We start from the raw sequence: 26,984 nt of genomic DNA on the forward strand, positions 1-26,984 counted from the left end.
CCCTGTTCGATTTTCCTCCAAGAGATCATTTAAAATGGCAAGTGCGTTACTATCCCTTGCTTCATCCCTTTTAGCTTGCATAGTGGGAGAGTGCATATATTTATAAACAGCTAGTTTTCTCGCAAATAAATTGACATCTTTTACTGCCTCAAAAAGATCGAAATCAGGTGTGGGTACAAACGTTAAGCCCTTGGAGAGGACTGAGATCTCATCGTCATTCAAAACATAATTCGTCAGATTAATAATACGCATGTCACCGGTAGGATCAACTCTGTAATCTACCACTCCTCCTCCTTTCTCCTCCAATGATTTGCCTTGTAACCCCATCTGTCCCTGTTCCTTAGCTGCCTTGGATTGTTCGGGGAGGTGGGATCTGGCCCTCTTGGTTGCCCCCTGCCCCGTGATTTTCTTGGTTTCCCTGGTTTCTCCCCAGGTTTTGTATTTTTATTTAATTCAGGTTCTGATTCAGTGTCGGTGGTTGTTTCATCACTAGATAGTTCTGCGTCCCGTACAATCGGATCTTTATTGGGTGTCTTTTTCCAACTATATATCTTCCCACTTTTAAAATCGCGCCAATCACGCACAAATTTTTTATGTTTCCTTGTTTTTATGCTCTCCTTATGACTCTCAACTTTTTTTTGGAGTTTCTCTTCCAGTTTTTTATAATCAGGATGTTCTTTGTAATTAATGACTTTTTTATGTTCCGTTGCTAGTTTAACATTTATTTTTTCTAGACACTTAACTTCATAATCCCTCAGGAAAGTCATCAATTCTAGAGTCTGTTTGGTCTTAAGGGCATTCCACCCAGTCATAAAGTCTTTGTCATCAGTGTGTTTGTGCGGGGTGACTAAATTGCGAAGACCCCTAAAAGTAATTTGTTCTTTAATATACGTGTTGAAACTCGATATCTCCCACCAACTACGATTGTGATCTTTATACAAATTGAAAATGGACTTAAAAGCCTCATCCACCTCTGAGGTCGGGGAAGGGGTAATTTCTGGTTGAGGGACAGATGAATCATTGCATGAAAACACTTCCTTAGCCTCTGCTAATAATTCAGTCATGTCAGGTATACTGTCTAGGAAGCCTGACTGTAAGGCTTGGTGGTGTATTCTCCACAGTCAGTATGCAACGCATGAGCTGGCGTGGAGGAGGTACACACACTAGCACCAGGAAACAGGCTATCCCTAGTATAGTGGAGGGGAGGACTGACTCCAATAGGAGATTGTGGCGCACAGAGCCGGTGCAGATCTGACAGCCACAAACAATGCTTTCGTTATGTCTCAGCGCAAAGTAGCGCTGAGCGCACAAACCAGAACTGAGGAGATCAGGACAGGTAGACAGAATGAACGCTTGCTAGCTAGCGGCTACTTAGCGACAGCAAGCGTCCAAAACCAGACAGACTGGAATGAGGCAGCCAATGCGATGCGGCGATGGCGTGCCTCACAAAGACAGGACAGGATAGTCAGAAAATAGCAGGATTAAGATAGATGAACGTAACACAGATAAATATACAATAAGTATGTATTCCTAGCGTATTACAATTACAGCTATCAATGAAACTATTTGTAACGTCTGACTAACATATGTATATATCGGCAATGAACCGATATATGACATAAGCAGGAACGCTGACTAGGAATGGAGTAATACAGGGAACAGGACTCAGAAGGATTCGCTATCTCTTCGCAGAGATGAACGCAATCCACAAACGGTAACAGAACAGGATTCAGAAGGATTCGTTATCTCTTCGCAGAGATGAACGCAATCCACAAACAGTAACAGAACAGGATTCAGAAGGATCCGTTATCTCTTCGCAGAGATGAACGCAATCCACAAACAGAACCAGGAGCAGGGTAACTACCTCAGCACGGGTGGTCACGGTACGCGCAACCTACCAAAACGTGCTGGAAAGCTGACTAACTGCACACAGGATATAAACAGTTCGTGTACGTATACATCAGCGACACTGATGTATCACGTAACACAAATACAAGGAAAATAATAAACGTGCTGGTATGCATATATATTGGCAATGAACCAATATATGATGCAAAGACCAGCAAAGTATCTTTATAACAAGAAACACGATCGGGGGCTAAAGCGACAGCAAGGCAGGCTTAAGCTGAAGCTATGAAAACCCAAGGAAACCCTGCAGGAAGCAGATCTTTATACTGAGGTCATCCAATGGGAGCAGACATGCAGATTCCCACACAGGTGAATGATAATCAGTCACAAGCTGACAGCAGGGAAAAACAGACAAAGCTATACAGCTTGCATGGAAATAGATCAGAACTGCCTTAGCTGCAGCACTACCACTTCCAGTAATAGCTGCTGCAGCAGCGATCATTACAGTACCCCCGCCGTTAAAAGCGGATTCCAGACGCTTTTCAAAACTGAAATTCCCAACAAAACAGTCTGACTGATAATTCATGATGACCGGGACAGCCCGGCAAGACCGAATTCCAGAATCAGTCCCCACAAGACTGGACCCATCAGAACCAGAACCTACAGAACCATGCCCATCAGTACTACAAGCCCCAGTGTGACACCCATCAGAACCATGATTTCCAGAAGAAAGCCCTCCGAAACTCCCTGAGCGATACCCACCGCCTTCCAGGAACCGTTCAGAAACGCCAAAGCCTTTGCAATGCCCACCGGTACTGTCTTTACCAACACAAAACCCACTGTTGAACCAGTCCAAGGCACCAGGACAAGTTTTCTCAGAGACCTCCCAGAACACCTTGAAGCTCCAAAGAGATCCCCATAGGTCAGAATGCCCCTTAGGCTCACATGGAGAACCATCAAGAACCCCTATGGAACCTAGGGCAATTCCCGAGTCAGGGCCACAAGGACAAACATCAATATCAGGGCTTTCAGGGACCAGAACCATCTCTGGGCATGCAGGCAGACTGGCAATATCAGAACGTGTTCCCACTAAGGAAGCATCAGAGCACGCTAACACCTTAGACACACTTGGGCATTCTGGCACACAAAGAACATCTGGGCACACCGGCACAAGAGAAACCTCTGGGCATGTCAAGGAACTGTGAGCCTCAGGGTCAGCCAAGACAGGACCAAAACCAGGACTGGCCAAAAAAAAATCATCATGACTAAACTTCGCAACTACTGGACTTTTACACGAGAATGCTGGATCAGACTTAGATGTCGCTGATTCCAGCAAAGTCAGTAACAAATCAGATTCAGGGGCACTAACAAGACAGGACAAATCTTCTGATGTATGCACTGAACCAGATAGGGACTCCACAACTACCTCTGGACTGGACAGAGACTCATTTAATACACTGGATTGGAGCTCATGAGGCGCTGCAGAACAAGTCAGTATTGCAGCAGCCCCCACTGGACTAGGCAAAACTGAGGAATTCCCTGGACAGGAAGGGGACTCTGGAACCTCTGCCACAGCGGCCAGAGAACCAGAATCTTTCAGGATACAGGGCTGGGTTTCAGGAACACTCCTCAGACCGGACTGAAATTCTGAGATTTCTATTATTTTGACCAGAGAATCAGAATTATCCATGTTACAGGGCAAGACTTCTGAAACATTCAGAGGACAGGGCTGGAGTTCCTCGGCTGTTACAACACTGGAGAGGGACTCAACAACCTTGGTTAAATCAGACTGTGTACAGGACAAGGTATCTGACACACTTGCTGACGAGGACAATATTTCAATGGCTTCTGCTTTGCTGGGCAGAAATTCATCAAGTTTTATTAGAGCAGACTGTAATTCCAAAACAGCTGCTAGACAAGTGAATATTACTGCAACACCAACTGAGGTAAGCAGTGCTTCAGCCTCCTCTGCTAGAGGGTTTAAAGTATCCAAAGTACTGGGTGAAGCATAAGACTCTGCGACCACAGCTTCACTGGACAGGATCACTGAACAGTCCATATTGCAGGGCAAAACCATGGAAGCACCTGCTGGACAGCATAATGATTCTGTGACCTGAGTTTCATTGGAGAGATCTACTGCAAAATTCATGGTACAGGGCAAATTTATTGGAAAATTTTCTGAACAAGGTAATAATTCTGCGATTTCAGGTTCACATAGCAGATGCTCTGAGCTATTCACGAAACTAGAGCGAGGTGTAGAAACAGGAAGATCAAGACACAATGTTTGCGCATCTGAATCACCATTCATTTGTAAAATTGGAAAATTCAGATGCTGGGGTTCTGAGTTTACTAGACAGGATTGCTGGGACTCGGAAACTGATGTAGTGCATCTATTGGCATCTGCTGGATCAGACAGGAGTTGAACTTTATTAACACAGGTAATTTCTGCAGAAGTTTTTGCAGAGACAGGCAAGATTTTTCTGGTGTCTGTTTCACTAAACAAAGAGTCATGAGTACTGGCTAGGCTGGACTCGGAAGTCAGCAGGACCTCTGGATCCTCTGCTGAGAAATTTGCGCAGGGCAAGGTTAAGAATGTATCAGTGGCTTCTGTTTTACTGGGAAGTAACACTGAGTTATCCATGGTACAGGGTGGAATTGCAGGAACTTCAATTTCACACAAAAAGAGCTCCGAATCACCTGCTGAATCAGCCAAAGGTGCTGAAGCAGGCGGGTCAGAACGCCAAATTTGCGAATTCGGAGTCACATAAAAATCATCCAAAATCAGTTCCCACACATCAATCAAAGGAGCCACACAGTCATACCTACACACACCAGCCTCTATTAGGTTATAGGCTGACTTAATGCATGCGTTCAATACCATTTCACTTTTTGCACTGTAAAATTGACAAAATGAACTTGAATCATTCTTCCATTCACAGACCAGGGCTTCCATCTCTCCCCTCTCGAATGGAGGATCCCATGCATACTTAACAGCGAAACATTTAGGCTGATCACAGTCTGCAGATATGATTGTGGCAGGCACATGTATAGGGTTAATTAGCAGGTGATTGGCAGATTCCTTATTCTTAAGAATCTCCAATACCTGTAGCAAGTGTTGAACTGTAGTGTATGCAAACTTCCCTTGGTTCACAAATAAGTTGATTTGTTCAATACTCTGTAATATCTCATCATAATCATACTCAGATAATTCTTTTAAACAAAAATCTTTATTTTCCCTAGCCAGGGAGGAAAGTTCATTAGTAGTTTCATAAGTCCATTTAACTCCCCTGAAAGACAATTGCATTTCATTATCTGTTAATGGCAGAATCTCATTATAGGTCTCAGTCGCTAAGGATAACGATTCTGCAGATTGGACACGTTTCTTAGAACGTTTGCGTCTTGCCTTTGACCTTGCGGTTTTTGGTGATTTATTCAAAGCTGCAGGAAAATTATCAGTAACACTTTCTGCTTGCTGCTCATTCTTGCAAGCAATTGAAGGAGCAGCTGATTGGCCTGCTGCCAGGAGTTCATTAAGAGGAAAAGGCAATGGATCTATGCGCAACCAGTTATGGATCACAAACGCTAGAAATTCCAGTGGTCTCTCTTTCAAATCGGAATGATTGAGAACATCAAATGCCCACTGGAATAATTCCCCTTTAAACAAAATATAACTTAGTTGGAGTGCCCAGGTTGAAACAGGAGTCGCTTGGAGATCAGGATTGGTCAGGAACCTGGCACATTCAGAGAAAAACTCATTTTCTGTTTCAGAGCTAAGTTCTTCAAATTTCTTAAAGGAACAGGAACCATAATTGACAGTGTCATACTTTCTGGGAATCCCCCCCAGAATGGGGATTGGTAATGGGGTTTTCATAATGTTAGGCTTGGTGGTGTATTCTCCACAGTCAGTATGCAACGCATGAGCTGGCGTGGAGGAGGTACACACACTAGCACCAGGAAACAGGCTATCCCTAGTATAGTGGAGGGGAGGACTGACTCCAATAGGAGATTGTGGCGCACAGAGCCGGTGCAGATCTGACAGCCACAAACAATGCTTTCGTTATGTCTCAGCGCAAAGTAGCGCTGAGCGCACAAACCAGAACTGAGGAGATCAGGACAGGTAGACAGAATGAACGCTTGCTAGCTAGCGGCTACTTAGCGACAGCAAGCGTCCAAAACCAGACAGACTGGAATGAGGCAGCCAATGCGATGCGGCGATGGCGTGCCTCACAAAGACAGGACAGGATAGTCAGAAAATAGCAGGATTAAGATAGATGAACGTAACACAGATAAATATACAATAAGTATGTATTCCTAGCGTATTACAATTACAGCTATCAATGAAACTATTTGTAACGTCTGACTAACATATGTATATATCGGCAATGAACCGATATATGACATAAGCAGGAACGCTGACTAGGAATGGAGTAATACAGGGAACAGGACTCAGAAGGATTCGCTATCTCTTCGCAGAGATGAACGCAATCCACAAACGGTAACAGAACAGGATTCAGAAGGATTCGTTATCTCTTCGCAGAGATGAACGCAATCCACAAACAGTAACAGAACAGGATTCAGAAGGATCCGTTATCTCTTCGCAGAGATGAACGCAATCCACAAACAGAACCAGGAGCAGGGTAACTACCTCAGCACGGGTGGTCACGGTACGCGCAACCTACCAAAACGTGCTGGAAAGCTGACTAACTGCACACAGGATATAAACAGTTCGTGTACGTATACATCAGCGACACTGATGTATCACGTAACACAAATACAAGGAAAATAATAAACGTGCTGGTATGCATATATATTGGCAATGAACCAATATATGATGCAAAGACCAGCAAAGTATCTTTATAACAAGAAACACGATCGGGGGCTAAAGCGACAGCAAGGCAGGCTTAAGCTGAAGCTATGAAAACCCAAGGAAACCCTGCAGGAAGCAGATCTTTATACTGAGGTCATCCAATGGGAGCAGACATGCAGATTCCCACACAGGTGAATGATAATCAGTCACAAGCTGACAGCAGGGAAAAACAGACAAAGCTATACAGCTTGCATGGAAATAGATCAGAACTGCCTTAGCTGCAGCACTACCACTTCCAGTAATAGCTGCTGCAGCAGCGATCATTACACTGACATTGTTAGGTTTACTGGTAAGATGCTTTTTCCTCTCACTGAAAGGGTAACGATGGCGTCAGGTCGCCAAAAAAACTTTAATACACAAAAAACACACCTGATTAAGGATTACTAAACAAAAATGTACCCTATTGGAAAGGTCGAATAAAATTTAACTTTTAATAAGATTGCATTAAAACATTTGTCATATTTTCTTATTTGCTAGTTAATAAGTAAATTGTGAACCCAGCGGACTGGAGGAAGCAAAAGTTTGGGTCACATGACCATCCTCCTAGTTCACGCTAATAAACTATGAACCCTACACCCAAACTCGACATGTTTCGTTTCCTAAATTGGAAACTTCGTCAGGAGTGCTAATAATCAAGTGATAGAGTGCTAAAGTGCTATACACAACATTTACAATATACAATTCACATATTTACAAATAATTTAGCAAAGTAGCAGAGTAACGGCCACCTAACCCGGCAGCCTGCTGGAGAATGAACATCCCCATTCTCCTTTTATAGTGTGGTGGAAATCCCTAAGGATGCTGGGTAGGCTGGGGGGAAGTCCCGACCACCAACCTAATCAGGAAGTTGTGTTGTCATTGGTCATTAGGGTTGTCTGTCAAAAAACAGACCAATAAGGGCCAACAGCTATAGTAGCCAATGTGTCCCCAAAAAGGTGCATAGAATCCCGGTGTATTGCCGAGGATCACCTTACCCTGACGTCCACATATTCATATTCCCCTGCTGAGAACTGCAAGAGAAGACTGCGCTTCGAAACGGAGGAAAAGTATCTCTCCGTGTTTCTGGGCCTCTGATTGGTGGTTAGATGTGACGGGGGTGGGTCCATACGTCATAACTGACACCGCCAGCAACCAAACAGAGAGTTACACCTTCCCCAGAGAGGAGACGCCTGCTCCGCGTCAATGCGGAAATGCAAGACGTGTATAGGTGGTTACCATAGAGACACGTCCACGCTCACAAGGGAGACGTCAGCTCCGCATTCATGCGGAAATGCGGGACGTGTATAGGAGGTCGCCATAGAAACACGTTGCGCAAGCAGTGGGGGGTGGTATATCCATTATAAGGAGCCAGATCATTGGTTAGAAGCGCTCCAGGACTCAGGTAACCAAGGAGACACATAAATAACATTAATACCAGGCGCCCAGTGATTATTATGACAACTTCAAACATCCCAGAGGACTTCTAATCACATATTATTGCAGTCGTGGAACAACTTACAATATGCATTACGTATATCGCCTAGAAGTATTTTACATGCAGGAGGCGACCAATAAATGGTCAGGTGAAGAAAAGTAGATCGTGCTTAGGGGCTACAAACATACATAAAGCCCCATATCCGGAAAATACACGCACGAACTCATATTGATTAACCCTCATTATCACCTCAAAATAGGATTATCAATCTACAGACAGGGATGAAGGGAGGGGGAGGATCTCATAAGGTGAAATAGGAAGGTATAAAGAAAATAGGGATACAGAGGAAATGATGACCCAAAACAGAGATGAAAGAAACCCACTCAGGGTAAGGAGATACATAGGGGCCAAAACCCCTAAATAAAAGAGGCAAAGGTGAAGCCCTCATTCAATCCATTTGGACTGAGGGTTCCTAGCCTATAAATCCATCTAGCCTCTTGTTGTTTTAATTTTTGGTCCAAATTTCCACCCCTAGGACCCATTTTCCACCTCTGTATAACCCAAAAATGTAGGCAAGATGGATCACTTTCATGTTTTTCTTGCCAATGTCTGGAGACAGAGGTATTCCGTTTATGGGCGATGTCACCCAGGTGTTCTAGAATTCTTTCTTTTACAGGCCTTGTCGTTTCACCTATATATAAAAGGGAGCATGGACATTGTATTGCGTATACGACGCCCTCTGTAGTACAGTTGAAAAAATCCAGTAGGTCATATTTTCGTCCATCTTTGGGGGATTTAAAGCTCTTGCACTTGAGTACATTCACACATGCCTTACATCTCCCACAATTAAACATCCCATTAAGGGGGCCACTCAGCCAGGTCTTTTTCTGCTGCTTTAATCCACCCTGGCCAGTATTAGCTGGCAAAAAGGAGTGCATTAGGTTGTCCCCCAGGTTTTTCCCCCTCCTGTATGTTATTAGGGGCGATTGTGGGAGGTATTCTTTTAGCTGTGGATCTAGCTTCAAAATGGACCAATGTCTCCCCAGAATTCGCTTCACATTGTGGGACTGACTATTGTAAGTACTTATCAATCTAGCTTGGCCACTCTCCCGATTAGTCTCCCTATTTTTGGGGGTCAGAAGGTCTTTTCTCTCCACTGTCCGTGCTCTTTCATAAGCCCCGACTATCACCTCCTTCGGGTAGCCACGATCCAAAAAACGTCTTTCTAAGGTTTTACATTCATCAGTAAAATCAGTCACCTTAGTACAATTTCTACGAGCTCTTAGGAATTGACCTTTCGGGATACCCCTCTTCAGGGGTTCTGGATGGAAACTGTTCCACGTTAGAAGTGAGTTCGTAGCTGTAGGTTTACGGAAAATTTTTGTGTCAAGACTACCCCCATCATTCTTCGAGATCTGAACATCCAGGAAGTTAATTTTTTCATCATGTATTTCATGAGTAAAGAACATCCCAATATCATTTGAGTTCAGGAGTGCCACAAAATCCACAAAGAGGGATCTGGGGCCGTCCCACAGAATGAAGATATCATCTATGAAACGGCCCCAGAAAAGGACATGAGAGGTATAGAAAAGCAAGTCCTCACCAAAAACCATCTGATCCTCCCACCACCCCAGGAACAAGTTTGCATAAGAGGGGGCACACGCCGTCCCCATTGCGCATCCCCTCTTCTGTAGGTAGTACTTATTCTGAAATAAAAAATAATTGTGAGTTAAAATAAACTCCAATAGCTCCAGAATAAACGATGAATGTTCTTTAAGATGGACACTTCTGGATCTAAGAAAAAAATTGGTGGCGTTCAAACCCAAGCCATGATCTATATTATTGTACAGGGATTCCACATCTAAGCTAGCCAACAAAGTGTTCTCTCCAATGTTCACATCATTTATTTTATTTAGAAGATCCATGGTGTCCCTGAGGTAAGATGGGAGACTTTCCACAAAAGGTCTCAAAAAAGAGTCCACATGTCTGCTAATTTGTTCAGTGAGGCAATTGTTCCCTGATACAATGGGTCGACCTGGTGGTGTGTGTAGGTGTTTATGAACTTTCGGGAGCGCATAGAAAGTGGCAACGGTTGGTGATTTCGTTAGAATACAGTCATAATCTTTTTTATCCAAAATATTCTTACCTAGGGCCACCTTGAGTAGTCCTTCAAGTGCCCCATAGAAGACCCGTGTAGGATTTCCCTCCAACCTTCTATATTGGTTTTCATCCCTCAATATGTTTTGGCACATCTCAATGTATGCTACTCGTGTCATCAATACCACATTTCCACCCTTATCCGATTTTTTAATAATAAGGTCTTCATTAGTCATCAGGCCATCCAGAGCTAGCTGTTCATTTTTGCTAAGATTACGGGTAGTATGATGTTTCAGTTTTACCAATTCCTCAAGATCTCTTGTTACAGTGTCAACAAAAATTTGTATTGTGGGGTAGCCACCAATACTGGGGCAAAATTTACTCTTACTTGTTAAGTTACTTAGTGGTGCCCCTAATTGTGTTTCCCCTGTGTGGACGTGTCTCTATGGTAACCACCTATACACGTCTTGCATTTCCGCATTGACGCGGAGCAGGCGTCTCCTCTCTGGGGAAGGTGTAACTCTCTGTTTGGTTGCTGGCGGTGTCAGTTATGACGTATGGACCCACCCCCGTCACATCTAACCACCAATCAGAGGCCCAGAAACACGGAGAGATACTTTTCCTCCGTTTCGAAGCGCAGTCTTCTCTTGCAGTTCTCAGCAGGGGAATATGAATATGTGGACGTCAGGGTAAGGTGATCCGCGGCAATACACCGGGATTCTATGCACCTTTTTGGGGACACATTGGCTACTATAGCTGTTGGCCCTTATTGGTCTGTTTTTTGACAGACAACCCTAATGACCAATGACAACACAACTTCCTGATTAGGTTGGTGGTCGGGACTTCCCCCCAGCCTACCCAGCATCCTTAGGGATTTCCACCACACTATAAAAGGAGAATGGGGATGTTCATTCTCCAGCAGGCTGCCGGGTTAGGTGGCCGTTACTCTGCTACTTTGCTAAATTATTTGTAAATATGTGAATTGTATATTGTAAATGTTGTGTATAGCACTTTAGCACTCTATCACTTGATTATTAGCACTCCTGACGAAGTTTCCAATTTAGGAAATGAAACATGTCGAGTTTAGGTGTAGGGTTCATAGTTTATTAGCGTGAACTAGGAGGATGGTCATGTGACCCAAACTCTTGCTTCCTCCAGTCCGCTGGGTTCACAATTTACTTATTAACTAGCAAATAAGAAAATATGACAAATGTTTTAATGCAATCTTATTAAAAGTTAAATTTTATTCGACCTTTCCAATAGGGTACATTTTTGTTTAGTACTGACTGTTTTTGCCAGGCACCTTCAAATGAAAAATATCTGCTTTTACCCATTTGTTTGTGGCATTTCAGGATGTATGCAGGCTACCTTTTTGTTATATAAGAAGAAAGAGTACAGCATCTGGCTATCTCCCAAATGTTATTCTGGATTATTTCAGCAGTCCCATCTCACTCTCATCAAACACCTGTTTCATTACATAACAAGCTATCATCACAACCCGTCTTCTAGATTTCTAAGAAAAATCAAAAACTTTCTGAGTCTACTACCTGTAACCTGCTAAACTTTCAATACTCAGCAGCAGAGATGGTTGTACTTACCAACATCTGACCTCTCAAATCCACTTCTTTTGTTTCATTTAATGAAATTGGTGCCACTCATTAAAAAAACCCATCATGAATGCTTCAGGAACTGAGACGCTCCACATTTCAAAATGTGAATTTGTTTGCACGTCCAAGGTGATATCCTTTGTGCTGCACAACAATGCTCATGCAGCTTGCTTTGCATACTACATCTGGAGAAGATATACATTTTAGGAATGAAGCCCTTGATGGGATATTCTTAAATGATGTCCCTATGGAATCTCAAGGGCGGCTTGTTGTTTAAATTTAGGAACAAAGCTAGATTTATCATTAGCGAACACCAAGTTTGTTGGTTATGGAAGGCAAGACTTGGCACGCTTTCATTCTCTTAGTTGATTAATTGTGTGTCATTAGTTGATGAGGTGGTTACAAACTGTGCTGGTGAAGGTGAACTGTTTACTCCTTTCCATGAAGAGCTTAGTCTGTGTTGCAGCAGACAAGTTTCCAGGGATGGACTCTTGAGGGCCATCTTCGGTGCACTTTCAGCATCTTTTAGGTAACACGGCTTCGGTTTCCAGTTTAAAATGCGACTCTGGTGGGACTCGAACCCACAGCCTTTGAATGCCTACATTTCACTAGAAGTCCAATGCACTATACATTGCGCCACAGAGCCAATCTTGCACTGACTGTTTTTGCGAGGCACCTTCAAATGAAAAATATCTGCTTTTACCCATTTGTTTGTGGCATTTCAGGATGTATGCACGCTACCTTTTTGTTATATAAGAAGAAAGAGTACAGCATCTGGCTATCTCCCAAATGTTACTCTGGATTATTTCAGCAGTCCAATCTCACTCTCATCAAACACCTGTTTCATTACATAACAAGCTATCATCACAACCCGTCTTCTAGATTTCTAAGAAAAATCAAAAACTTTCTGAGTCTACTACCTGTAACCTGCTAAACTTTCAATACTCAGCAGCAGAGATGGTTGTACTTACTAACATCTGACCTCTCAAATCCACTTCTTTTGTTTCATTTAATGAAATTGGTGCCACTCATTAAAAAAAACCCATCATGAATGCTTCAGGAACTGAGACGCTCCACATTTCAAAATGTGAATTTGTTTGCACGTCCAAGGTGATATCCTTTGTGCTGCACAACAATGCTCATGCAGCTTGCTTTGCATACTACATCTGGAGAAGATATACATTTTAGGAATGAAGCCTTTGATGGGATATTCTTAAATGATGTCCCTATGGAATCTCAAGGGCGGCTTGTTGTTTAAATTTAGGAACAAAGCTAGATTTATCATTAGCGAAAACCAAGTTTGTTGGTTATGGAAGGCAAGACTTGGGACGCTTTCATTCTCTTAGTTGATTAATTGTGTGTCATTAGTTGATGAGGTGGTTACAAACTGTGCTGGTGAAGGTGAACTGTTTACTCCTTTCCATGAAAAGCTTAGTCTGTGTTGCAGCAGACAAGTTTCCAGGGATGGACTTTTGAGGGCCATCTTCGGTGCACTTTCAGCATCTTTTAGGTAACACGGCTTCGGTTTCCAGTTTAAAATGTGACTCTGGTGGGACTCGAACCCACAACCTTTGAATGCCTACATTTCACTAGAAGTCCAATGCGCTATCCATTGCGCCACAGAGCCGAGCTTGCACTGACTGTTTTTGCCAGGCACCTTCAAATGAAAAATATCTGCTTTTACCCATTTATTTGTGGCATTTCAGGATGTATGCAGGCTACCTTTTTGTTATATAAGAAGAAAGAGTACAGCATCTGGCTATCTCCCAAATGTTACTCTGGATTATTTCAGCAGTCCCATCTCACTCTTATCAAACACCTGTTTCATTACATAACAAGCTATCATCACAACCCGTCTTCTAGATTTCTAAGAAAAATCAAAAACTTTCTGAGTCTACTACCTGTAACCTGCTAAACTTTCAATACTCAGCAGCAGAGATGGTTGTACTTACCAACATCTGACCTCTCAAATCCACTTCTTTTGTTTCATTTAATGAAATTGGTGCCACTCATTAAAAAAACCCATCATGAATGCTTCAGGAACTGAGACGCTCCACATTTCAAAATGTGAATTTGTTTGCACGTCCTAGGTGATATCCTTTGTGCTGCACAACAATGCTCATGCAGCTTGCTTTGCATACTACATCTGGAGAAGATATACATTTTAGGAATGAAGCCCTTGATGGGATATTCTTCAATGATGTCCCTATGGAATCTCAAGGGCGGCTTGTTGTTTAAATTTAGGAACAAAGCTAGATTTATCATTAGCGAAAACCAAGTTTGTTGGTTATGGAAGGCAAGACTTGGGACGCTTTCATTCTCTTAGTTGATTAATTGTGTGTCATTAGTTGATGAGGTGGTTACAAACTGTGCTGGTGAAGGTGAACTGTTTACTCCTTTCCATGAAAAGCTTAGTCTGTGTTGCAGCAGACAAGTTTCCAGGGATGGACTTTTGAGGGCCATTTTCGGTGCACTTTCAGCATCTTTTAGGTAACACGGCTTCGGTTTCCTGTTTAAAATGCGACCCTGGTGGGACTCGAACCCACAACCTTTGAATGCCTACATTTCACTAGAAGTCCAATGCGCTATCCATTGCGCCACAGAGCCGAGCTTGCACTGACTGTTTTTGCCAGGCACTTTCAAATGAAAAATATCTGCTTTTACCCATTTGTTCGTGGCTTTTCAGGATGTATGCAGGCTACCTTTTTGTTATATAAGAAGAAAGAGTACAGCATCTGGCTATCTCCCAAATGTTACTCTGGATTATTTCAGCAGTCCCATCTCACTCTCATCAAACACCTGTTTCATTACATAACAAGCTATCATCACAACCCGTCTTCTAGATTTCTAAGAAAAATCAAAAACTTTCTGAGTCTACTACCTGTAACCTGCTAAACTTTCAATACTCAGCAGCAGAGATGGTTGTACTTACCAACATCTGACCTCTCAAATCCACTTCTTTTGTTTCATTTAATGAAATTGGTGCCACTCATTAAAAAAAAACCCATCATGAATGCTTCAGGAACTGAGACGCTCCACATTTCAAAATGTGAATTTGTTTGCACGCCCAAGGTGATATCCTTTGTGCTGCACAACAATGCTCATGCAGCTTGCTTTGCATACTACATCTGGAGAAGATATACATTTTAGGAATGAAGCCCTTGATGGGATATTCTTAAATGATGTCCCTATGGAATCTCAAGGGCAGCTTGTTGTTTAAATTTAGGAACAAAGCTAGATTTATCATTAGCGAACACCAAGTTTGTTGGTTATGTAAGGCAAGACTTGGCACGCTTTCATTCTCTTAGTTGATTAATTGTGTGTCATTAGTTGATGAGGTGGTTACAAACTGTGCTGGTGAAGGTGAACTGTTTACTCCTTTCCATGAAGAGCTTAGTCTGTGTTGCAGCAGACAAGTTTCCAGGGATGGACTCTTGAGGGCCATCTTCGGTGCACTTTCAGCATCTTTTAGGTAACACGGCTTCGGTTTCCAGTTTAAAATGCGACTCTGGTGGGACTCGAACCCACAGCCTTTGAATGCCTACATTTCACTAGAAGTCCAATGCGCTATACATTGCGCCACAGAGCCAATCTTGCACTGACTGTTTTTGCGAGGCACCTTCAAATGAAAAATATCTGCTTTTACCCATTTGTTTGTGGCATTTCAGGATGTATGCACGCTACCTTTTTGTTATATAAGAAGAAAGAGTACAGCATCTGGCTATCTCCCAAATGTTACTCTGGATTATTTCAGCAGTCCCATCTCACTCTCATCAAACACCTGTTTCATTACATAACAAGCTATCATCACAACCCGTCTTCTAGATTTCTAAGAAAAATCAAAAACTTTCTGAGTCTACTACCTGTAACCTGCTAAACTTTCAATACTCAGCAGCAGAGATGGTTGTACTTACTAACATCTGACCTCTCAAATCCACTTCTTTTGTTTCATTTAATGAAATTGGTGCCACTCATTAAAAAAAACCCATCATGAATGCTTCAGGAACTGAGACGCTCCACATTTCAAAATGTGAATTTGTTTGCACGTCCAAGGTGATATCCTTTGTGCTGCACAACAATGCTCATGCAGCTTGCTTTGCATACTACATCTGGAGAAGATATACATTTTAGGAATGAAGCCCTTGATGGGATATTCTTAAATGATGTCCCTATGGAATCTCAAGGGCGGCTTGTTGTTTAAATTTAGGAACAAAGCTAGATTTATCATTAGCGAAAACCAAGTTTGTTGGTTATGGAAGGCAAGACTTGGGACGCTTTCATTCTCTTAGTTGATTAATTGTGTGTCATTAGTTGATGAGGTGGTTACAAACTGTGCTGGTGAAGGTGAACTGTTTACTCCTTTCCATGAAAAGCTTAGTCTGTGTTGCAGCAGACAAGTTTCCAGGGATGGACTTTTGAGGGCCATCTTCGGTTCACTTTCAGCATCTTTTAGGTAACACGGCTTCGGTTTCCTGTTTAAAATGTGACTCTGGTGGGACTCGAACCCACAACCTTTGAATGCCTACATTTCACTAGAAGTCCAAAGCGCTATCCATTGCGCCACAGAGCCGAGCTTGCACTGACTGTTTTTGCCAGGCACCTTCAAATGAAAAATATTTGCTTTTACCCATTTGTTTGTGGCATTTCAGGATGTATGCAGGCTACCTTTTTGTTATATAAGAAGAAAGAGTACAGCATCTGGCTATCTCCCAAATGTTACTCTGGATTATTTCAGCAGTCCCATCTCACTCTCATCAAACACCTGTTTCAATACATAACAAGCTATCATCACAACCCGTCTTCTAGATTTCTAAGAAAAATCAAAAACTTTCTGAGTCTACTACCTGTAACCTGCTAAACTTTCAATACTCAGCAGCAGAGATGGTTGTACTTACCAACATCTGACCTCTCAAATCCACTTCTTTTGTTTCATTTAATGAAATTGGTGCCACTCATTAAAAAAAACCATCATGAATGCTTCAGGAACTGAGACGCTCCACATTTCAAAATGTGAATTTGTTTGCACGTCCAAGGTGATATCCTTTGTGCTGCACAACAATGCTCATGCAGCTTGCTTTGCATACTACATCTGGAGAAGATATACATTTTAGGAATGAAGCCCTTGATGGGATATTCTTAAATGATGTCCCTATGGAATCTCAAGGGCAGCTTGTTGTTTAAATTTAGGAACAAAGCTAGATTTATCATTAGCGAACACCAAGTTTGTTGGTTATGGAAGGCAAGACTTGGCACGCTTTCATTCTCTTAGTTGATTAATTGTGTGTCATTAGTTGATGAGGTGGTTACAAACTGTGCTGGTGAAGGTGAACTGTTTACTCCTTTCCATGAAGAGCTTAGTCTGTGTTGCAGCAGACAAGTTTCCAGGGATGGACTCTTGAGGGCCATCTTCGGTGCACTTTCAGCATCTTTTAGGTAACACGGCTTCGGTTTCCAGTTTAAAAAACGACTCTGGTGGGACTCGAACCCTCAACCTTTGATTGCCTACATTTCATTAGAAGTTCAATGCGCTATCCATTGCACCACAGAGCCGAGCTTGCACTGACTATTTTTGCCAGGCACCTTCAAATGAAAAATATCTGCTTTTACCCATTTGTTCGTGGCATTTCAGGATGTATGCAGGCTACCTTTTTGTTATATAAGAAGAAAGAGTACAGCATCTGGCTATCTCCCAAATGTTACTCTGGATTATTTCAGCAGTCCCATCTTACTCTCATCAAACACCTGTTTCATTACATAACAAGCTATCATCACAACCCGTCTTCTAGATTTCTAAGAAAAATCAAAAACTTTCTGAGTCTACTACCTGTAACCTGCTAAACTTTCAATACTCAGCAGCAGAGATGGTTGTACTTACCAACATCTGACCTCTCAAATCCACTTCTTTTGTTTCATTTAATGAAATTGGTGCCACTCATTAAAAAAAACCCATCATGAATGCTTCAGGAACTGAGACGCTCCACATTTCAAAATGTGAATTTGTTTGCACGTCCAAGGTGATATCCTTTGTGCAGCACAACAATGCTCGTGCAGCTTGCTTTGCATACTACATCTGGAGAAGATATACATTTTAGGAATGAAGCCCTTGATGGGATATTGATGTCCCTATGGAATCTCAAGGGCAGCTTGTTGTTTAAATTTAGGAACAAAGCTAGATTTATCATTAGCGAAAACCAAGTTTGTTGGTTATGGAAGGCAAGACTTAGCACGCTTTCATTCTCTTAGTTGATTAATTGTGTGTCATTATTTGATGAGGTGGTTACAAACTGTGCTGGTGAAGGTGAACTGTTTACTCCTTTCCATGAAGAGCTTATGCTGCATACACACTTGAGATAAAAGTCTCTGGAAAAGGCAAGATCACAGACCAATTATACCCCATTCCATGTAGTATGAGAGCCATACTCTACACAGTCTATTCTATGGAGTTGAACTCCCCATCAGATAAAATCTTTGCAAGATGCTGCACACAAAGATGCCCGTACACATTCAAAAGATCATTATCTGCAAAAGATCTCTTCCTGCAATAGATCCATTCCTGCAAAATGCATTCATAGTCTATGAGATCTGCAGATCAACATACACACCTTGTTTAACAGACTTCATCTGCATATCTGGCAATCATCTGCAGATCTGAAAATCCATCCTGGTGGATCTGATCTGCAGATGATTGCCTGCTAAACAAGGTGTGTATGATGATCTGCAGATCTCATAGACTATGAATGCATTTTGAAGAAATGGATCTATTGCAGGAAGAGATCTTTTGCAGATACTGATCTTTTGAATGTGTACGGGCATCTTTGTGTGCAGCATCTTGCAAAGATTTTATTTGATGGGGAGTGCATCTCCATAGAATAGACTGTGAAGGTATGGCTCTCATACTACATGGAAGGGGGTATAATTGGTCTGTGATCTTGCCTTTTCCAGAGACTTTTATCTCAAGTGTGTATGCAGCATAAGTCTGTGTTGCAGCAGACAAGTTTCCAGGGATGGACTTTTGAGGGCCATCTTCGGTGCACTTTCAGCATCTTTTAGGTAACACGGCTTCGGTTTCCAGTTTAAAATGCGACTCTGGTGGGACTCGAACCCACAACCTTTGAATGCCTACATTTCACTAGAAGTCCAATGCACTATCCATTGCGCCACAGAGCCGAGCTTGCACTGACTGTTTTTGCCAGGCACCTTCAAATGAAAAATATCTGCTTTTACCCATTTGTTCGTGGCATTTCAGGATGTATGCAGGCTACCTTTTTGTTATATAAGAAGAAAGAGTACAGCATCTGGCTATCTCCCAAATGTTACTCTGGATTATTTCAGCAGTCCCATCTCACTCTCATCAAACACCTGTTTCATTACATAACAAGCTATCATCACAACCCGTCTTCTAGATTTCTAAGAAAAATCAAAAACTTTCTGAGTCTACTACCTGTAACCTGCTAAACTTTCAATACTCAGCAGCAGAGATGGTTGTACTTACCAACTTCTGACCTCTCAAATCCACTTCTTTTGTTTCATTTAATGAAATTGGTGCTACTCATTAAAAAAAACCCATCATGAATGCTTCAGGAACTGAGACGCTCCACATTTCAAAATGTGAATTTGTTTGCACGTCCAAGGTGATATCCTTCGTGCTGCACAACAATGCTCATGCAGCTTGCTTTGCATACTACATCTGGAGAAGATATACATTTTAGGAATGAAGCCCTTGATGGGATATTCTTAAATGATGTCCCTATGGAATCTCAAGGGCGGCTTGTTGTTTAAATTTAGTAACAAAGGTAGATTTATCATTAGTGAAAACCAAGTTTGTTGGTTATGGAAGGCAAGACTTGGCACGCTTTCATTCTCTTAGTTGATTAATTGTGTGTCATTAGTTGATGAGGTGGTTACAAACTGTGCTGATGATGGTGAACTGTTTACTCCTTTCCATGAAGAGCTTAGTCTGTGTTGCAGCAGACAAGTTTCCAGGGATGGACTTTTGAGGGCCATCTTCGGTGCACTTTCAGCATCTTTTAGGTAACACGGCTTCGGTTTCCAGTTCAAAATGTGACTCTGGTGGGACTCGAACCCACAACCTTTGAAATGATGTCACTATGAAATCTCAAGGGCGGCTTGTTGTTTAAATTTAGGAACAAAGCTAGATTTATCATTAGCGAAAACCAAGTTTGTTGGTTATGGATGGCAACACTTGGCACGCTTTCGTTCTCTTAGTTGATTAATTGTGGGTCATTAGTTGATGAGGTGGTTACAAACTGTGCTGGTGAAGGTGAACTGTTTACTCCTTTCCATGAAGAGCCTAGTCTGTGTTGCAGCAGACAAGTTTCCAGGGATGGACTTTTGAGGGCCATCTTCGGTGCACTTTCAGCATCTTTTAGGTAACACGGCTTCGGTTTCCAGTTTAAAATGTGACTCTGGTGGGACTCGAACACACAACCTTTGAATGCCTACATTTCACTAGAAGTCCAATGCGCTATCCATTGCGCCACAGAGCCAAGCTTGCACTGACTGTTTTTGCCAGGCACCTTCAAATGAAATATATCTGCTTTTACTCATTTGTTCGTGGCATTTCAGGATGTATGCAGGCTACCTTTTTGTTATATAAGAAGAAAGAGTACAGCATCTGGCTATCTCCCAAATGTTACTCTGGATTATTTCAGCAGTCCCATCTCACTCTCATCAAACACCTGTTTCATTACATAACAAGCTATCATCACAACCCGTCTTCTAGATTTCTAAGAAAAATCAAAAACTTTCTGAGTCTACTACCTGTAACCTGCTAAACTTTCAATACTCAGCAGCAGAGATGGTTGTACTTACCAACATCTGACCTCTCAAATCCACTTCTTTTGTTTCATTTAATGAAATTGGTGCCACTCATTAAAAATCCATCATGAATGCTTCAGGAACTGAGACGCTCCACATTTCAAAATGTGAATTTGTTTGCACGTCCAAGGTGATATCCTTTGTGCTACACAACAATGCTCATGCAGCTTGCTTTGCATACTACACCTGGAGAAGATATACATTTTAGGAATGAAGCCCTTGATGGGATATTCTTAAATGATGTCCCTATGGAATCTCAAGGGCGGCTTGTTGTTTAACCACTTTGAAACCCTTGCTACGCTTATCTACTCCCCACAAAACTTCATCTGAAGCTCAGGGGAGTAGATAGGCGTACTTGTGGTAAACAGTGTGCTGTATGCCCAATAAGCTATCTGATTACGTATATAGGGTATCATTTTAACCGTGACAAGTGAGAGAATAGATTTTGTGGTGTTTGACAACTGAGGGATAAGTCATATGATTTATTTTACCGGAAAACTGAATGAAAAGCAATAAAACTGTTATTTTCATGTACTCTATACCCCCAAATAAATACTTGTAAAAACAACAAAAGTGACAGCATTGAAAAGAGAATAAATAGTTACCCTAGGGACTTAGCTTTTAAAATATGTATGCCATGAGAGTGTATTACTGTTAATCATGAAGATAAGGGCTTTTAATTACTGATAGAGTACAATGAGAAATCAAAAAACACAAACCAGAAACTAATATATTATCGCCATACATTGTACTAGGAACATGATTTAAATGTTGAGATAACCAGGACAAATTAGCAAATACAATGTGTGTGTTTTACCTATGGTAACATTGTTTATTTGAAAACTATAGTGGATGGAAATGGAGAAATAGTTTTTTTTTTCTTTTTTTTCTCATTTTTCGCTTTAAAATGCACAGATAATAACATAATTACTAAAAGCAAATATCACCCTCACAAAGCATAATTTGTGGCAAAAAAACAAGATATAGATCATTTACATCTGATGAGTAGCAATAAAGTTATTGGTGAATGAATGGGAGGAGCGCTGAAATTTGAAAACTGCTCTGGTTTTTAAGCAAAAAACCCTGTGGTGCTGAAGAGGTTAAATTTAGAAACAAAGCTAGATTTATCATTAGCGAAAACCAAGTTTGTTGGTTATGGAAGGCAAGACTTGGCACGCTTTTATTCTCTTAGTTGATTAATTGTGTGTCATTAGTTGATGAGGTGGTTACAAACTGTGCTGGTGAAGGTGAACTGTTTACTCCTTTCCATGAAGAGCTTAGTCTGTGTTGCAGCAGACAAGTTTCCAGGGATGGACTTTTGAGGGCCATCTTCGGTGCACTTTCAGCATCTTTTAGGTAACACGGCTTCGGTTTCCAGTTTAAAATGTGACTCTGGTGGGACTCGAACCCACAACCTTTGAATGCCTACATTTCACTAGAAGGCCAATGCACTATCCATTGCGCCACAGAGCCGAGCTTGCACTGACTGTTTTTGCCAGGCACCTTCAAATGAAAAATATCTGCTTTTACTCATTTGTTCGTGGCATTTCAGGATGTATGCAGGCTACCTTTTTGTTATATAAGAAGAAAGAGTACAGCATCTGGCTATCTCCCAAATGTTACTCTGGATTATTTCAGCAGTCCCATCTCACTCTCATCAAACACCTGTTTCATTACATAACAAGCTATCATCACAACCCGTCTTCTAGATTTCTAAGAAAAATCAAAAACTTTCTGAGTCTACTACCTGTAACCTGCTAAACTTTCAATACTCAGCAGCAGAGATGGTTGTACTTACCAACATCTGACCTCTCAAATCCACTTCTTTTGTTTCATTTAATGAAATTGGTGCCACTCATTAAAAAAAACCCATCATGAATGCTTCAGGAACTGAGACGCTCCACATTTCAAAATGTGAATTTGTTTGCACGTCCAAGGTGATATCCTTTGTGCTACACAACAATGCTCATGCAGCTTGCTTTGCATACTACATCTGGAGAAGATATACATTTTAGGAATTAAGCCCTTGATGGGATATTCTTCAATGATGTCCCTATGGAATCTCAAGGGCGGCTTGTTGTTTAAATTTAGGAACAAAGCTAGATTTATCATTAGCGAAAACCAAGTTTGTTGGTTATGGAAGGCAAGACTTGGCACGCTTTCATTCTCTTAGTTGATTAATTGTGTGTCATTAGTTGATGAGGTGGTTACAAACTGTGCTGGTGAAGGTGAACTGTTTACTCCTTTCCATGAAGAGCTTAGTCTGTGTTGCAGCAGACAAGTTTCCAGGGATGGACTTTTGAGGGCCATCTTCGGTGCACTTTCAGCATCTTTTAGGTAACACGGCTTCAGTTTCCAGTTTAAAATGCAACTCTGGTGGGACTTGAACCCACAACCTTTGATTGCCTACATTTCACTAGAAGTCCAATGCGCTATCCATTGCGCCACAGAGCCGAGCTTGCACTAGTTGTTTTTGCCAGGCACCTTCAAATGAAAAATATCTGCTTCAACCCATTTGTTCGTGGCATTTCAGGATGTATGCATGCTACCTTTTTGTTATATAAGAAGAAAGAGTACAGCATCTGGCTATCTCCCAAATGTTACTCTGGATTATTTCAGCAGTCCCATCTCACTCTCATCAAACACCTGTTTCATTACATAACAAGCTATCATCACAACCCGTCTTCTAGATTTCTAAGAAAAATCAAAAACTTTCTGAGTCTACTACCTGTAACCTGCTAAACTTTCAATACTCAGCAGCAGAGATGGTTGTACTTACCAACATCTGACCTCTCAAATCCACTTCTTTTGTTTCATTTAATGAAATTGGTGCCACTCATTAAAAAAACCCATCATGAATGCTTCAGGAACTGAGACGCTCCACATTTCAAAATGTGAATTTGTTTGCACGTCCAAGGTGATATTCTTTGTGCTGCACAACAATGCTCGTGCAGCTTGCTTTGCATACTACATCTGGAGAAGATATACATTTTAGGAATGAAGCCCTTGATGGGATATTCTTCAATGATGTCCCTATGGAATCTCAAGGGCGGCTTGTTGTTTAAATTTAGGAACAAAGCTAGATTTATCATTAGCAAAAACCAAGTTTGTTGGTTATGAAAGGCAAGACTTGGCACGCTTTCATTCTCTTAGTTGATTAATTGTGTGTCATTAGTTGATGAGGTGGTTACAAACTGTGCTGGTGAAGGTGAACTGTTTACTCCTTTCCATGAAGAGCTTAGTCTGTGTTGCAGCAGACAAGTTTCCAGGGATGGACTTTTGAGGGCCATCTTCGGTGCACTTTCAGCATCTTTTAGGTAACACGGCTTCAGTTTCCAGTTTAAAATGCAACTCTGGTGGGACTTGAACCCATAACCTTTGATTGCCTACATTTCACTAGAAGTCCAATGCGCTATCCATTGCGCCACAGAGCCGAGCTTGCACTAGTTGTTTTTGCCAGGCACCTTCAAATGAAAAATATCTGCTTCAACCCATTTGTTCGTGGCATTTCAGGATCTATGCATGCTACCTTTTTGTTATATAAGAAGAAAGAGTACAGCATCTGGCTATCTCCCAAATGTTACTCTGGATTATTTCAGCAGTCCCATCTCACTCTCATCAAACACCTGTTTCATTACATAACAAGCTATCATCACAACCCGTCTTCTAGATTTCTAAGAAAAATCAAAAACTTTCTGAGTCTACTACCTGTAACCTGCTAAACTTTCAATACTCAGCAGCAGAGATGGTTGTACTTACCAACATCTGACCTCTCAAATCCACCTCTTTTGTTTCTTTTAATGAAATTGGTGCCACTCATTAAAAAAAAACCATCATGAATGCTTCAGGAACTGAGACGCTCCACATTTCAAAATGTGAATTTGTTTGCACGTCCAAGGTGATATTCTTTGTGCTGCACAACAATGCTCGTGCAGCTTGCTTTGCATACTACATCTGGAGAAGATATACATTTTAGGAATGAAGCCCTTGATGGGATATTCTTCAATGATGTCCCTATGGAATCTCAAGGGCGGCTTGTTGTTTAAATTTAGGAACAAAGCTAGATTTATCATTAGCAAAAACCAAGTTTGTTGGTTATGGAAGGCAAGACTTGGCACGCTTTCATTCTCTTAGTTGATTAATTGTGTGTCATTAGTTGATGAGGTGGTTACAAACTGTGCTGGTGAAGGTGAACTGTTTACTCCTTTCCATGAAGAGCTTAGTCTGTGTTGCAGCAGACAAGTTTCCAGGGATGGACTTTTGAGGGCCATCTTCGGTGCACTTTCAGCATCTTTTAGGTAACACGGCTTCGGTTTCCAGTTTAAAATGTGACTCTGGTGGGACTCGAACCCACAACCTTTGAATGCCTACATTTCACTAGAAGTCCAATGCGCTATCCATTGCGCCACAGAGCCGAGCTTGCACTGACTGTTTTTGCCAGGCACCTTCAAATGAAAAATATCTGCTTTTACCCATTTGTTCGTGGCATTTCAGGATGTATGCAGGCTACCTTTTTGTTATATAAGAAGAAAGAGTACAGCATCTGGCTATCTCCCAAATGTTACTCTGGATTATTTCAGCAGTCCCATCTCACTCTCATCAAACACCTGTTTCATTACATAACAAGCTATCATCACAACCCGTCTTCTAGATTTCTAAGAAAAATCAAAAACTTTCTGAGTCTACTACCTGTAACCTGCTAAACTTTCAATACTCAGCAGCAGAGATGGTTGTACTTACCAACATCTGAGCTAGTGTTGGGCGAACAGTGTTCGCCACTGTTCGGGTTCTGCAGAACATCACCCTGTTCGGGTGATGTTCGAGTTCGGCCGAACACCTGACGGTGCTCGGCCAAACCGTTCGGCCATATGGCCGAACTAAGAGCGCATGGCCGAACGTTCCCCGAACGTTCGGCTAGCGCTGTGATTGGCCGAACGGGTCACGTGGTTCGGACCCGAACGCGCTCTGATTGGCCGAACTGTCACGTGGTTCGGGTAAATAAATACCCGAACCACGTCATATCTCCGCCATTTGTCTGTGGGTTTAGCTTTGGGTAGGCAGGCAGGGTAGTTCGCGCTCCAGCCACGCTAGCCAGGGTCCCCCCCAGTCATTGTGTGTCGCTGCTGGGAATAGTAGTACACCGCTCGCTCAGCATTCTGTTTACTGCCACTCTGTGTACCTCGCTCAGCCACACTATATAGCATTCTGTTTACTGCCACTCTGTGTCTGCTGGGAATAGTAGTACACCGCTTGCACAGCCACACTATATAGCATTCTGTTTACTGCCACTCTGTGTACCTCGCTCAGCCACACTATATAGCATTCTGTTTACTGCCACTCTGTGTCTGCTGGGAATAGTGGTACACCGCTCGCTCAGCCACACTATATAGCATTCTGTTCACTGTTCTGTGTCTGCTTGGAATAGTGGTACACCGCTCGTTCAGCCACACTATATAGCATTCTGTGTACTGTTCTGTGTCTGCTGGGAACAGTAGTACACCGCTCGTTCAGCCACACTATATAGCATTCTGTGTACTGTTCTGTGTCTGCTGGGAACAGTAGTACACCGCTCGCTCAGCCACACTATATAGCATTCTGTTCACTGTTCTGTGTCTGCTGGGAATAGTGGTACACCGCTCGCTCAGCCACACTATATAGCATTCTGTTCACTGTTCTGTGTCTGCTGGGAATAGTGGTACACCGCTCGCTCAGCCACACTATATAGCATTCTGTTCACTGTTCTGTGTCTGCTGGGAATAGTGGTACACCGCTCGCTCAGCCACACTATATAGCATTCTGTTCACTGTTCTGTGTCTGCTGGGAATAGTGGTACACCGCTCGCTCAGCCACACTATATAGCATTCTGTTTACTGTTCTGTGTCTGCTGGGAATAGTGGTACACCGCTCGCTCAGCCACACTATATAGCATTCTGTTCACTGTTCTGTGTCTGCTGGGAATAGTGGTACACCGCTCGCTCAGCCACACTATATAGCATTCTGTTCACTGTTCTGTGTCTGCTGGGAACAGTAGTACACCGCTCGTTCAGCCACACTATATAGCATTCTGTGTACTGTTCTGTGTCTGCTGGGAACAGTAGTACACCGCTCGTTCAGCCACACTATATAGCATTCTGTGTACTGTTCTGTGTCTGCTGGGAACAGTAGTACACCGCTCGTTCAGCCACACTATATAGCATTCTGTTCACTGTTCTGTGTCTGCTGGGAATAGTGGTACACCGCTCGCTCAGCCACACTATATAGCATTCTGTTCACTGTTCTGTGTCTGCTGGGAATAGTGGTACACCGCTCACCC

At 42.2% G+C, this 26,984-nt stretch overlaps 10 non-coding genes across 10 annotated transcripts; all 10 read right to left on the bottom strand.

Annotated features, from left to right (window-relative positions):
* Window positions 1-12,393: 12,393 nt before the first annotated feature.
* TRNAR-UCU (transfer RNA arginine (anticodon UCU)) lies at window positions 12,394-12,479 on the bottom strand. The gene is given in 2 exon segments: window positions 12,394-12,429; window positions 12,443-12,479. It is a non-coding gene; the product is annotated as a tRNA-Arg (tRNA).
* Window positions 12,480-13,374: 895 nt separating this feature from the next.
* Window positions 13,375-13,460, bottom strand: TRNAR-UCU (transfer RNA arginine (anticodon UCU)). Its single transcript is given in 2 exon segments — window positions 13,375-13,410; window positions 13,424-13,460. It is a non-coding gene; the product is annotated as a tRNA-Arg (tRNA).
* Window positions 13,461-14,354: 894 nt separating this feature from the next.
* On the bottom strand, window positions 14,355-14,440 carry TRNAR-UCU (transfer RNA arginine (anticodon UCU)). Its single transcript is given in 2 exon segments — window positions 14,355-14,390; window positions 14,404-14,440. It is a non-coding gene; the product is annotated as a tRNA-Arg (tRNA).
* An 896-nt stretch (window positions 14,441-15,336) lies between these two features.
* TRNAR-UCU (transfer RNA arginine (anticodon UCU)) lies at window positions 15,337-15,422 on the bottom strand. The gene is given in 2 exon segments: window positions 15,337-15,372; window positions 15,386-15,422. It is a non-coding gene; the product is annotated as a tRNA-Arg (tRNA).
* Window positions 15,423-16,317: 895 nt separating this feature from the next.
* TRNAR-UCU (transfer RNA arginine (anticodon UCU)) lies at window positions 16,318-16,403 on the bottom strand. Its single transcript is given in 2 exon segments — window positions 16,318-16,353; window positions 16,367-16,403. It is a non-coding gene; the product is annotated as a tRNA-Arg (tRNA).
* A 2,511-nt stretch (window positions 16,404-18,914) lies between these two features.
* On the bottom strand, window positions 18,915-19,000 carry TRNAR-UCU (transfer RNA arginine (anticodon UCU)). The gene is given in 2 exon segments: window positions 18,915-18,950; window positions 18,964-19,000. It is a non-coding gene; the product is annotated as a tRNA-Arg (tRNA).
* Window positions 19,001-20,254: 1,254 nt separating this feature from the next.
* Window positions 20,255-20,340, bottom strand: TRNAR-UCU (transfer RNA arginine (anticodon UCU)). Its single transcript is given in 2 exon segments — window positions 20,255-20,290; window positions 20,304-20,340. It is a non-coding gene; the product is annotated as a tRNA-Arg (tRNA).
* A 1,718-nt stretch (window positions 20,341-22,058) lies between these two features.
* On the bottom strand, window positions 22,059-22,144 carry TRNAR-UCU (transfer RNA arginine (anticodon UCU)). The gene is given in 2 exon segments: window positions 22,059-22,094; window positions 22,108-22,144. It is a non-coding gene; the product is annotated as a tRNA-Arg (tRNA).
* Window positions 22,145-23,039: 895 nt separating this feature from the next.
* TRNAR-UCU (transfer RNA arginine (anticodon UCU)) lies at window positions 23,040-23,125 on the bottom strand. The gene is given in 2 exon segments: window positions 23,040-23,074; window positions 23,089-23,125. It is a non-coding gene; the product is annotated as a tRNA-Arg (tRNA).
* A 1,875-nt stretch (window positions 23,126-25,000) lies between these two features.
* On the bottom strand, window positions 25,001-25,086 carry TRNAR-UCU (transfer RNA arginine (anticodon UCU)). Its single transcript is given in 2 exon segments — window positions 25,001-25,036; window positions 25,050-25,086. It is a non-coding gene; the product is annotated as a tRNA-Arg (tRNA).
* Window positions 25,087-26,984: the final 1,898 nt, after the last annotated feature.

The sequence above is a fragment of the Hyperolius riggenbachi genome, chromosome 8 (genome assembly GCF_040937935.1).
Source record: "Hyperolius riggenbachi isolate aHypRig1 chromosome 8, aHypRig1.pri, whole genome shotgun sequence".
NCBI classification, from domain to species: domain Eukaryota; kingdom Metazoa; phylum Chordata; class Amphibia; order Anura; family Hyperoliidae; genus Hyperolius; species Hyperolius riggenbachi.